Below are 14,010 nucleotides of genomic sequence, written 5' to 3' on the forward strand. Positions count from 1 at the left end.
AAATTTTCCATTACTTTCCCATAGTAAACATTTCCCATTGAGGGGAAAGCTAAAGCTATGCTATCTTTAGTTCGATTTACCTAAATAGTTACAAACATTTATCAAGCATAAAGGCAGCTGCAGAATCTTCCAGTGACACAGCTCCTGAACAGTCTTGGGTGCTGGAACCTTCAACTCCTATAGAGTAATGTTACACTCTTAGGCTTAGGATTTCAGGATCCTTGGTTTTTTTTAAAACTTAAGACCTCCCTAGAACTCTGCCAGCAATGGAAGTCCACAGCTTCTTATCTTCGGTTCTTCAGAGGCTTTTTCACTTGGCCATCTTTATCCCCACATCTGGAACTCAATGAAACACTTCCTGTGTTCCACCTCTTCCACCACTACTTTTACAGGTACTGCAACTCCACTAAGGCAGCTTCTGCATTGTGCTCTTCATGTTACCAGCCCTGCCTGGTCTACTCACAACAAGGATCCAAAGACTACCGAGAGAAGTCTTTTCTTGGGTATAATGCTACAACTTGGGAGGTTGTCTCCTAAAGGGCTTAAAAGGTGAGCGACAGTCTGCTTATATGGTCAGAAGCAGTAGTGCCAAGGGTGCAGTGAGGGTGTTTGTACACTGATCACGGTACAGTCTATCAAGAAAATAAAAGTTTGCTTGCACTGCTTATAGTACGCTTCATATAAAGACTGTGTTTACAGCTGTTACAGGCGTTCTGCTGGGGTACCAGGTGAGGTGTTCCCCATCTGATGCAAGTGAAAAAGACTATTAGAGTTCACTGTGATTTATGATGGTCAAAAATCTTGTGCTAGCTATTTGAAAGTGTTGTGGCCAGATTAATGGCTTTTGGAGCTTGAGTTGAGCAAGCAGCTGTGGTTACAGTATAGCTTTCTTAAAATATCTATGCAGTGTCCAGAGCAGTTAAGCTGCCATGAGGGCAGTCCAGCCAGCTGCTAAGGAGGGGATTTAAGCTAGCACTCCTCCCCTCAAAGTAGTCAGGCACCATGGGAGCATCTCACAGCTGTCAACTGGGGAATAAAACCACCTTAGGACTCAACATTTTAGCTTGTTTCAAGGAGAGATAAACTTAAAAGGGGCAAATGCCTGCCACCAATATTAGCAATGCTTTGATGGTATTTCAAAAAGTCCAACACCTGCCCCAGTATCCCAGGGAGAGGTTTCTCTTAGATCAACCCCAGTGTTAGCCAGGGAAAGGAAATACAAAGCACCTATGTTGGAAAAAAAAACACAGTAAAAGAAACCTCATGTTTGTTCAGGCTGCTGTATTAAAACACCAGATAGTGGGTACCTTCTAAACAACTTTCTTTCTTCACAGTTCTTGAAACTGGGGTGGGGATCAAGGCAAAATTGCTGGCAGATTTGATATCTGGTGACAGTTCAGTCTGTGGTTCCTTAACTAGCCAAACCCTCAAATGGTAGAAGTGACAGACAAGACACTTCAGACCTTCACAGTAGGATTACTCCACTCCTTTCTACTGCTCTTCTCTGGGGGCTGTCATTGCTTAGCCTGTGGAAGGCTTCCAGGTTCAATTCCTAGAAGTAAAATAATTAACAATATTAACAATAAATGATGTTCTGTTCTCACCACCTAAATAACCCCTAAAACATTGTTTTTACTTTTACCACGTGATAATTAAGTTCTAATATATGAATTTTGATGAAACACAAGCATTCATAAAAAGCCTCCCCTACTCCCGTGAGTATTTTCAATGAGCAGTCCAAATAATAGGTGTTGATGTGGGTTAAGAGAAATGGAAACATTTATACATCTGGTGAGAATGCAAAATGGCCATTCCTCCAGTGTAAAATACAGACTTCTCAAATGGTTCAGAAATTCTGTTTTTGTATTTTTGTGTATTCAAAATAAATTATATTCACCTAAAACATTACCTGAAAGTTTCAGACACCAATATTCATAACACCTGTAACATGAAAACAACCCAAATGTTAACTGATGAATGGTCAAAAATGTGATGACTCTAGGTGATGGAATATTACCTGTCATAAAGACGAAGTACTTTACATTCTACAATATGAATGTATCTTGCAAATGTTGTGATAAGTGAAAGAAGCTATTAACAAATGACCATAAGTCATATGATTCTATTTATATTAAATGGAGATAACGGATAATCCTATCAAGATAGAAAGTAGATCAGTAATTGGCTATGGCTGGAGAATATAGTGAATGGAAAGTCATGGTTAAAAGGTATGAGATTTCTTCTTGAGTTGATGAAGTTTTGTAAAATTGACATTGCTGATGATTACAGATGTCTGTGAATATACCAAAATAAACTATATATGTTTAATGAATGAACTATGTGTTACATAGTATCTTAATAAAGCTATTTTTAAAAGCAAGAATGCTGTTGAATATAGTTCTGGATGTGTAGCCTCATTAATCCCAGAACTCAGGAGACAAATTGGCAACCTGAATTTAAAAGCAGCCAAGGCTAGATGGAGAAATTCTGTCTCCTAGACCAAGTGGGAAAACATAAAAATAAAACCAGAATTATGGAAAATAAATCCAGGAATATTAAGGATATAGAAGAGAAAGAAGCACAAAGGGAAAGAAAATAAGGATAAGAAAGAGTAATAAGCAAAAAACAATAAAATTGTAAAATTCATTAAAAGACACAAACTATCAAGCTCACTTCAAAAAAAGAAGAAAAAGAAAAACTGAAGAGTGGTGTTATCTACATAAAAACATAAAACCCCTGAGTCATACACTATCTGATTCCCATGGTACAAACCACAGACAATTGCAACTATCAATATGTAGTCTCTGAATAAGAATTTAGCAAGAGATTGTGACCATTAATTCTCACCCATTGCTATAAGACAGCTCCTTTACATCACTACTTATACCTTTAAAAGTAAATCATTTTAAAATCTTCCAAGCTGGGGCATGGTGGTGTACACCATTAATCCCAACATTCAGCAGGTGTATCTCGGTGAGTTTGTGGCTATTCTGGTGAATATAGCTGACAGGACAATTCCTATATCGATTTGGTCTCACTACTCTTCCCCAAATGAAATTCCAAGAAAATTCTAAGTCCGATATCTCCACTGGTGAATTCTATATAACATTTAAGGATGAAGATAATATTAGTTTTAAATAATTACTTGAGTAAGTGGAGGGAGAAGACTCTTTTATTTATAATTTATAATTTATTTATAATGTATTGTCTTGACACAAGAGAAGAAGCACCCTCACGAATAAAGATATAAGAATTCTTTTTGGATGCTGTTTTTTTTTATTGGTTTGGTTATTGAAATAGTGTCCTACAACACAGCCCAGGCTGGTTGCAAATTCATCATCCTCTGGCCTTAGTGATTGAATTACAATCCTATTTGGTTCATATGCAAAAGTTCTTAATAAAAATGTAAGGGAATTGAATCCAGCAATACATCAATTTATCCTAACCAGATTGTAAGAAGGGTTTACTATTTGAAAGTCAATATAACTAAACAATTAAGGGAAGAAAAAAGAAAAATGTAACTTTCTCAATAGATAACAGATGCATTTGTGTTCAACTCTCTCAAGATATCTGCACTAGAGTTGAACGGTAGATCACATGTTTACATGAGGACCTGGGTTTGATCTTCATCAGGAAAAGCTTTAACAGTTTTTAGGGAGCCTGGAGCCCAGCGCATGCTTTGGTATGCTAATAGGCACCACATACAGCCATTTGTCCCTTGCACCAAAGATAAGAGAAATGACTTCTTTCAGGAGATGCAAACCAGCTTCAAAAGTACCCAAGGAATTCAAGAGCTGGCTTTTATCTAAACACCAGAATTCGGGGAAATGGAGTTTCTTTTGGACCTGACAGTCTATATAGTATGTTCCAGGCTAACCAGAGATATGCATAGAAATGCTGCCTCAAAGAGAGCAGAAATCATACTAATAATCATTGATAATCATATTAAAATCATTGATATGCTGTGTTGAAACACTGCTCTGTAACCTATTTCTCAAAGCACATAAATCCAGTTTCACCATGGGAAAAATACCAGAAAGTTTTCTGTACTGGGACTCTCTACAAAACACCAGGTCAGAACAAACATGATCATCAAAAGCAAATAAAAATAAAATAAAATAAAATAAAATAAAATAAAATAAAATAAAAATAAACTTAAAATGATAGAACTAAAAGTGGCTCAACATTGTAGAAGGAGGATCTTACAATAGAAAAAGAATATGCATAAAACAAAGGACATTTCAATAAGTTCGTTAAAATGGTAAGATATTAACAAATGAGAGAGCTGGGTGGTGGTGGCACACACCTGTAATCCCAGCACTCTGGGAAACAGAGGCAGGCGGATTTCTGAGTTCAAGGCCATCCTGGTCTACAGAGTGAGTTCCAGGACAGCCAGGGCTACACAGAGAAACCCTGTCTCAAAAAAACAAAAAACAAAAAACAAAAAACAAAAAAAAACCAAATCCAGCCCCCCCCCCCAAAAAAAATCCAAATGAGAGAGACATGGTATGATATACACGGGAATGCTCTGTACTTTCTTTTCAATTTTTCTATAAAGCTGTAGCTATTCTCAAAAAAAAAAGTCTATTTTAAAATGAAAAGGCCATACCAAAAGAGAAATGACTCAGCAAAACCTTTGTTTTGATACATTTAATGGCTCTCAGAGGGGGAGGGGTTCCATTATCATTTTAAATAGGCACAAATTATGGGCCCAGTCCTTCTCATCTACTATAATAGCTGGAGATATTTGGGGGTGTTTAAGAATCCCTAAGTTGAAGACTAGCAATGAGTATGCTGGAGCACAGGAAGACAGGACAACCCAAGTGAAGGTCTATGTTCCAGACTAGTCCAGGAAGTGCTCCGATTGCTTCAGTCTGGAGAATGTCCCAATTTGGCCAACTTTTATTCCAAAGGAAACCCTAGTTTACTGTGGTGGTATGTGAAGGAACATCAGTCTAGACTTGCTTTGACAACAAACTAACCTGACTTCTAGGGAGACAGAGAGCATAAACAGCAGCAAAGAGGCTCCCATGTACGTCTGCAGGACCTCTAGTTAGTGCCTAATACCATGATTTCTGCCCAGCCCACCAGCTTGCTACCGGCTTCCTTTAGACAATATGTGGACCCGTCGAACCCCCTCCTCTGGCCACATGTATTTCCAAAAGCTCCAGTAGCTACAGCCCTTCTTCAGAGGCCTTGTTCCTCTGGAAACACGCAGGTATGCATGTGGACATGCGCCGGTGTGTGATGTGTGTGTTTCCACACCTCAGCTAACACCAGAAGCAAAAAAGGGAAGACTCATGTCATTGCATTCCTATTTGGACTCCAATCCCCTAACCCAGGGGACAGGGGATCAGGAGTGCTGAGACAGAAGGAAAACAGGAAAGCCAAAGGCTGGGCAGGGCCTGCTTCAGTGAACAGATCCTCATAGTCTGACAGCAAGAACTGGCACCATAATGTGTCTTTAGGAAAGAATGCAGAAGAATGCAGCAACAGAGCACCCTTGGCTGAAGGAACCCAGGCAGACAGGTCCTGCTGTGTGAAAACAAGGGGGTAATTAGAGGGAGGACAGGCTCTGTTCCTGCCACTGGGGCAGGAAACCCTGGGCCAGAAATTCTCCCTGGACTCCCTCAGATTCCAACAGAGAAAGTCAGGGGCCTAGAGACGGTTGCCATGGCAGCAGATATCCAGGGCTGACAGCCTCTCCTCTTTCTGCATGGCTGCTCTGTCTGTATTCTGATACCTTTAGTTTCTTCTTCCAGAAAAGGTGTTTTTTTTTTCCTGGCCCTGTTGTGTGTTAACATGGCTTGAACCATTCAGGAACAGTTTTTTTTTTTAAGTATTTAAATGCAAAATTATTCCTGCCACAATGCCTAGGTGTTGTGTTTTACAGTGATTTTTTTTTTTTGTCTAACCCTTCACAGACGCTAGATATATACTCTACCATTGAACTATGTTCACAACCTCTGTCCAGTCACTCTCTCTCTGTCTCTCTGTCTCTGCTTCTGTCTCTCTGTGTGAGTATATATGTGTGTACAATTGCTTGTTCCTGTGTAGGTGTACAGCCAAGGCAACCACTTCATCCACTAAGCGAGCTCCCTAAAAACCCCATACCCAAGTTTGACAACACATTTGGGGAAGCACTATTAAATTTTATTTCAAATTTGTATAAGTTGTAAAAAATACATTTGCCCACAACAAAGCAAAATTGAATGAAAAATTTCTTGGCTTCAGTAAGGCATTCCTAATGTGTATAACTGAAATGAGTTTATGATTTTCAAGCTAAAGCAAAATAGTAAATGATTGCTTTAAAATCTTTAAACAAATGATGAGCTCATTATTAACAACCTGTTCACTCCATTATTACATGTTCCATTATCAGTTAGTACCCATCTGTAATAGATCTACTCTTCTTCTCTTTCTCTTTTATTGAAAATACATTTTCCATGCGATATATTCTAAATAGAGGCCAGCCTTTAGGGATGGGCTGGCCATACACACACAGAGGCCCATTGGCCACCACGTCACACCGTCTGCCATGACACCTAGAGGCCTGCCAGCCAAGTAGCCTGCCTCAGTGGGAGCCACTGAGATGTGAAAGTATATGGTGGAGAGATGAGAAAGAAAGAGAAGAATGCTTTGAGCATTGTGAAGAGAGGCAGAACTGGAGACTGAAGGGTTGAGCAGAATAGCCTGATGTGAGTCGCCTGCCCTGCCACCTGAGGCCATGGTGAAGTCTCAGCCTGTGCAGCTGCTGAGGGCTATGTCTGAGTCTGTGACCATGCAGCAGCAGGGGTCTGTGTCAATGTCCATGTCTCACTTTACCACTAAAAGCTATTTGTACCTCCCTGGTCTGGTCTGCCGCCTGGGACCTTACTAATGTCCAAGATTTGTGTGGAGCTGGTCCTGCCCCTCACTGACTGTGGTATTCAGGAGACCTGGCCCCACCCATTGGCAGCTGGAACACTCCAGAAAGCAAGTTCTGTACTTCATCTAGGCAGCATAGGAGAGCTGGCCTCAAGACTGTGAGCACAGGCGTCTGGCCCAGTGGCTTGTTTGTAGTGAGGTGGTGTGAGGGTTGGAGAGATGGACTCCTCCTTCCCTAGACACTGTGACAAGCAGAAGAGTCAGCCCTGAGGCCATGAGAGTGGGGGTGGGGGGAGCTGGCCCCATCCCTGCACAGCTGCAGCACTGGGTGAACTGCTGGAGCACATGAAATGGCTGGTCCTTCAGATCTCCATGGCACAGTATATCAGAGAGGAGTCCTGATGAGAGTCCAATATTGATGGTGTAGCGGAGCCGTAGACCTCATACCAGACCCATGACTTATTGCAATGAAGAGTTGCAAGTAAAGATATGTGAGCAAAGGGGTATACTGTGGGACACACAGTGACACACTGCAGCTTCCACAGTGAGATGTGCTTCATGTTTTTGTTTTCTTTTGTTGTTTTTTATTTTCTTTTGTGGGGAAGGTTGCAAGGGCAGAGGGTGGATAAGAAAGGACAGGGAGATGAGTGGGATTCAGGGTGCATGATGTGAAATTCACAAAGAATCAATGGAAATTTAAAAAATCAATATGCTTTGATTATAGTTTCCCCTCCCCACCTCATCTCCCATCTAGATCCTTAACGTTTCCATCTCTTATTAGAAAGAGAAAAAGAAAAAAGAAGAAGCGAGCATCTAAAGAACAATAATAATACAAGATAAACCAAAACAAGCAAATTGGAATAGGACAAAACAAACAGAAGAAAAAGCACAAAAATATACAAAGATGCAGAGATATTCAACTTTGCACAGAAAGGAATCCCTTACAAACATAAACCCAGAAGCTTCCTCCTGCAGTAGATAGGAACAAATACAGAAACCCACAGATGTATGAGAGAGAGGAGAGAGAGAGAGAGAGAGAGAGAGAGAGAGAGAGAGAGAGAGAGAGAGAGAGAGGACAGAGACATACAGAGACAAGGAGACAGAGTTAACCTGTAAGGTTAAATTAAAATAAAATGTTACAACTTCACATTATGAGACAAAGAACCTCCAAGGTTGCCATTGAATTGGTTTCTTTTGGCTGATCATGAGGCCTGTTCTTAGGAGTTGTTTATATCCCCAGTGAAAATATGTTGGAGAAAAAATAATTTTTCGTTTGTGAGTAGTTATCAATTTGAGATAGCTTCTGAGTTATGGATGGGAGCTTGTGTCTACTTCTCCCCTCAGTACTGGGATCCCGTCTGTCACAGATCTGTACAGGCGCTGTGCATCCTGCCACAATTTCTGTGAGTTCATATATGTGTCAGTCCTGCTGTTTTTAGAAGACCTTGTTTCTTTGGTGCCCTCCAGCTCCTCTGGCTTTTACAATCTTTCTGCCTTCTTTTCTGCAGAGTCCAGTGAGCCCTGAGGGACCAGAAAGGATAGAGACTTAGGACTGAGTGTTCCAAGCTCTCTGTCTCTCTATCTATGCCTCTCTGTTTCTCTGTCTCTCTGTCTCTCTGTCTCAGTCTCTCTGTTTCTGTCTCTTTTTCTCTGTCTCTTTGTCTCTCCCTGTGTCTCTGTGACTGTCTCTGCCTCTCTCTCTCTGTTTCTCTCTCTCTCTCTCTCTCTCTCTCTCTCTCTCTCTCTCTCTCTCTCTCTCTCTCTCTCTCTCTCTCCCTCTCTCTTTTCATTGTCCATCTGTGGGTCTCTGTATCTGTTCCCATCTACTGAAGGAGGAAGCGTCTCTGATGATGACTGAGCAAGGCATTGATCTATGAGTGTAACAGAATGCCATTGGGAGTCATTTTGTTGCTCCATTCCTTTAGCAGAAGAGTAGTATTTGGTTTTACCCTAGGTCTCTCAGCTATCTAGTGTTTGGTTCTTGATTACCTGAGCAGTATTGAGTATAGGTTCTGTCTCATGGAATGGACCTTAAATCCAATCAGATCTAGGTTGGTTACTCCCAAAAGCTTTGTACCACTACTGCACTAGCACATCTTGCAGGTGGGTCATCATTGTAGATCAAAGATGTTGTAGAGCTGAAATAAACATGGTTGAGCAAGTGTCTCTGTAATGGGATAAATTGTCCTTTGGGCATACGCCTAAGAGTGTATAGCTGAATATTGAGGTAGATCTATTCCTAGCTTCCTGGGGGACTGACAAACTGATTTTTATAGTGGTTGTACAAGTTTACACTCACTCAGACCAGCAATGGATGAGTTTTCCCTTGCTCCACACCCTTGCCAGCAGGAACTATCATTTGTTTTATTGATCTTGGCCATTCTGACTGGTGTAAGATAAACATTTCAAAGTAGTTTGGATTTGCATTTCTCTGATGACTAATGATGTTGACATTTCTTAAGTGCTTCTCAGACATTTATGTTTCTCCATTGAGAATTCTGTTCAGATCTGTATCCCATTGTTTAATTGAGATATTTGTTTTCTTGACGTCCAGCATTTTGAGTTCTTTATATATCTGGGATATTAGCCCTCTGTTATATGTATAGTTCGTAAAGAGAAAACAAACAAAAATCAAAATCAAAAAACTTTTCCCATTTGGCAGTCAGCCATTTTGTCCAAATGATGGTGTTCTTTGCCGTACAGAAGCTTAATGAGGTTTCACTAATTGCTGATCTTAGTATCTGTGCTCTAGGTATTCTGTTCAAAAAGTATTCTCCTGTGCCAACAAGTTCAAAGCTATTACCCACTTTATCTTCTATCAGATTCAGTTTCTTTGTTCTTATGGTGAGGCCTTTGATCCATTAGGAGTTAAGTTTTGTTTCAGATAATGAGATTATCTATTTTCATTCTTCTACATGTAGCTATACAGTTTGACCAGCACCATTTCTTGAAGTTTTGTTCCACTGTGTACTTTTGGCTTTGTTTTTTTTTAAGTGTATATCAGTGTGTGTACTTATTTCTAGGTCTTCATTTCTAGTCCATCAATCCGATGTGTCTGTTTTTGTGCCAATGCCATGCTGTTTTATATGATTAAAGCTCTGTAGTACAATTGGATAATGGGGATGGTATAACTCCCCTGATTATACAGGATTGTTTTGGCTATCCTGTTTTGTTTTGCTTTGCTTTATTTTGTTTTGGTGTGTTTGTGTGTGTGTGTGTGTGTGTGTGTTTCCATATGAAACTGAAAATTGTCCTTTCAAAATGTGTAAAGAATTGTATTAGAATTTTGATGGAGATTGCATTGAATTTGTAGATTGCTTTTGGTAGGATGGCCATTTTCACTATGTTAATTCTACCTGTCCATGAGCATGGGAGAAATTGATTTTCTTCAATTTCTTTCTTTAATGACTTGAAATTTTTAGCTTACAATTCTTTTACTTGTTTGGCTAGAATTATTCTGATATATAATTTTAGGATATTGTGAAAGATGTTTCCTTGATTTCTTTATCAGCTCATTTTTCATTTATATATAGGAAGGCTACTAGTTTTTATTAAATTTGTATGCTGATACTTTACTAAAAGTGTTTATTAGCTGTAGGAGTTACCTGGTAGAACTTTTAGGATCATTTATGTATACTGTCATATCACCTGTAAATAAAGATACTTTGACTTCTTCCTTTCCACTTTGTATCCAGTTTTGTATTCATTTTTCTTATTGATCTAGCTAAAATTTTATATACCATATTGAATAGATATGGAGAGAGTGCACAACCCTGTCTTAGTGGAATTGCTTTGACTTTCCATTTAGCTTGATGTTGGCTATTGGCTTGCTGTAAACTGCCTTTAGTATACTGAGGTATGTCCCTTGCATCCCTAATATCTCCAGGAGTTCTATCATGAAAGGTTGTTGGATTTTTGTCAAAAGCTTTTCTAGAATTTAATGAGATGATCATGTGGTTTTTGTTTTTCAGTCTGTTTATATGTTGGATTACATTTATCAATTTAAGTATATTGAACCATCCCTGTATCTCTGGGATGAAGCCTACTTGGTCATGGTGGATGGTCTTTTTGATGTGTTCTCAGATTTGCTTGGTAAGCATTTTATTGAGAATTTTTGTGTCAATGTTCATAAGAGAAATTGGTCTATAATTCTCTTTCTTTGTTAGGTCTATGCAGTTTGAGTATTAGGGTAACTGCAGCCTCATAAAATGAATTGGCCTTTGCTTGTTTCTCCTGTTTCTATTTTATGACATAATTTGAGGAATGTTGGGGATACTTCTTCTTTAAAATTCTGACAGAATTCTGGGCCAAAACCATCTATCTGGTCCTGGGCTTTTTATTTGGGGGGAGAGACTTAATTACTGCTTCTATTTCACCAGGCAGGGGTTATAATTTTTTACATTAATTATGTCATCTTCATTTAACTTCGGTAGGTCACATATATTGAGAAAAATATACATTTACTTAGATATTTCAATTTTCTGTTATGTTTTTAAGTATCTCCTTATAATTCTCTGAATTTCCTGTGTCTATTGTTATATCCCCCCTTTCATCTCTAATTTTGAGAACTTGAATATTCTCTCTCCACCTTTTAGTTAATTTCACTAAGGGGCTGTCCATCTTATTGATTTCTTCAAAGAAACCATTCTTTCATTCTTTGGATTTTTTATGTTTGTTTGTGTTTCATTGATTTACACCCTGAGTCTGATATTTCTTGCCTTCTCTACTTGGGTGTTATTTCTTCTTGGTGTTCTTGAGCTTTCAGGTATGCTGTTAAGTTATGAATATGATATCGCTCCAAATTGTTTTTAGATGTAGGAGTTTAGTGCTATGAACTTGCCTCTTAGAACAGCCTTCATTGTGCTCCATAAGTTTTGGTATGTTGTATTTTCATTTTCATTGAATTCTAAAAAGGTTTTAATTCCTTTCTTAATTTCTGACTTGATCTATTTTTCGTTCAGTAGTGAAACATTCTTAATATTATCTGGTCAGTTGAAATATAACAGGAAAACTAACAATTCATAAATAACCATAGTTTTTGCTACATTTTCAACTGTATGGTAGCTATATCATACATATAAACATTCTAGTTAACATTTAGTACCTAGAACTTCATTTTAATATTTTTCCACTATTCGGTATATTCCAACAATTTAAAACCAAATGATTTTCTATTTTAATATTTACATAGGAGACTAAATTTTAAAATATAACTTGACTAAAACGAAAATTCTAGTTCATTGTCAAATACAAATAAAGCAGAAGTGTCTAACCAATTTGCTCATCATGTACAATAGCTAGTTTTTCAAATAACATATATACAGAAAAAATTCTTTTTAACATTACTTTATTGATGTCTTGTGAAGTTTGCATCATGCACTACAATCCCACTCATGTCCCAGTCCTTCCATATCTGCCCTCCACCCTTGTTACCTCCCCACAAGAGAAAATAAAAAGTAAACATCTTACACAGTATATACCCTTTCATCCAAACATCTTCCTTGCTGTTTATTTCAACAAGGCATTAGTCTGGTTTGAGGCCTCTGGCTTCTGCTGCACTGTCAATACTGGATCCTCATCAGGACTCCTCTCAGTTACCCTGTTGTTGCCCTGTGTCATGGAGATCCTGCAGCTTTTTATCTGCTATCTGCAGGACCAGGCCTTTCATGCACTCCACCAGCTCATAGGTGGGGTAGATAGTGGGGTGGGTCAGCTCAAAGCCCAGGATCTGGGCCTGGTTGGTAGCTGAGTTGGTGAACTCTCTTGAACCCTCTCCAACAGATCCAGCTCTTCTGTGCCCACACCACTGAGGTCAGTGTAGACACTGGTGATTAAGCAATGGTGAATTAAAGTAACAGTCTAAACTACATAATTAACAAGTCACTTGTATCTTAACTGCTTCTTTAGTCCTGAATGGTTTTTCAGGAATCATTCTGGTAATTTTCAAATCATGTAATAAAAAATCTGGTAGCAGTACTTTATTTTGCTGACTTACATTTGAAAGGAAGAAGTTAGCTATTTCACCTACTTTGATACTGGATCTTATAATACAAATATATGTATAAGAACTTAGAGGATCATATATTCCACATACAGAGAAATCATCATTTAGTCTGTATGATTGATATTCATTTGCAAAAGATTTTAACACTGTAAACACCACAAGTTTTAAGACAAGGTATGGAGAAAAGTTTATAGATTATGACAATGAAGCTAGTGTATGTCTACACAAGGCCTTGTAATGACAACAATAAATTTGAGGTATAAGTATATCAATAAATTGCTTGACATCCATCATTTCTTGATGACATGAACTGTGCATCATTCCTCCATAGATTCTGAAGATTACCTTGGCTGTATTTATCAGTGGTTTAATTGCAAAACAGTAAGAGAAACAACCCTTAAGAAAACTAAAGGGTCACAATCTCCATGACACTGGAGGATAGAAGTATCTCTATTAGCATCACTGACAGGTCCCTGAGAAGCTCCTCCTAAAATTGTTAGAAGAATGCCATTGTTCATCTCTTGACCTATCAGAGCGTTCCCATTTTCTGCTGTCTAATTACAGATTCATCATCTTGAAAATGTGGCTAAAGTTCAATATAATCAAACCAAGAAGGCATAGTCAAATTCTCATGTAATGTAACTGGTCCAGTGGAGAGGATATTAAGAGCAGTTATATCCCACTTTGCAAACTTATTATCTATATTTTCATGGGAACAATTTGTTCCTAGAGTTTAGCATTAAAACAGGTTTTTCTTTACCTTACCCTTCAACATACCGTGTTCTAACCATGAGTAAATTTTATAACTTTGGAACTTCTCTCAGACAATTATATATTCTTATATATTTTCCCCTCTACCAACTCCTCCCAGATCCTCCCCACCTCCCCACCCATCTACCTCCATGCTTCTTTTCTCTTTCCCTTTAGGTAACACACAGACAAATAAAACAAACAAACCAGATTTTTCAGGAAAAAAAAGTGCACACACAATCGTAAAAACACTAAATCAGAAACCACAGTGTAGAAGCAAAAGACCAGTAATATTTTTTTAATGCCCAAACTCAGCAATATGAGACAAAAATCTTCAAAATTACCATTAAGTTAGTTTTGTGTTGGTCCTCTACTACTGGTCATGGGGC

General features: G+C 38.5%; 1 long non-coding RNA gene and 1 pseudogene across 3 annotated transcripts in view; both read right to left on the reverse strand.

Moving 5' to 3' along the window:
• LOC127675350 (uncharacterized) overlaps window positions 1–12,512 on the reverse strand; it is a 33,471-nt gene extending 20,959 nt beyond the window's left edge. For 2 of the 3 annotated variants that reach the window (XR_007975472.1, XR_007975474.1), the window contains exons 1-4: window positions 12,337–12,512; window positions 8,312–8,388; window positions 1,910–1,941; window positions 1,308–1,552 (exon numbers count right to left, since the gene is read on the reverse strand). This is a non-coding gene — a long non-coding RNA (uncharacterized LOC127675350). The remainder of the gene's footprint in view (window positions 1–1,307; window positions 1,553–1,909; window positions 1,942–8,311; window positions 8,389–12,336) is intronic. The other variant, XR_007975473.1, reaches the window with a different exon arrangement.
• Window positions 12,513–13,066: 554 nt separating this feature from the next.
• LOC127674614 (acyl-protein thioesterase 1-like) lies at window positions 13,067–13,646 on the reverse strand (annotated as a pseudogene).
• Between the last annotated feature and the right edge of the window lie 364 nt (window positions 13,647–14,010).

The sequence above is a fragment of the Apodemus sylvaticus genome, chromosome X, assembly GCF_947179515.1.
Source record: "Apodemus sylvaticus chromosome X, mApoSyl1.1, whole genome shotgun sequence".
Lineage (NCBI taxonomy): Eukaryota > Metazoa > Chordata > Mammalia > Rodentia > Muridae > Apodemus > Apodemus sylvaticus.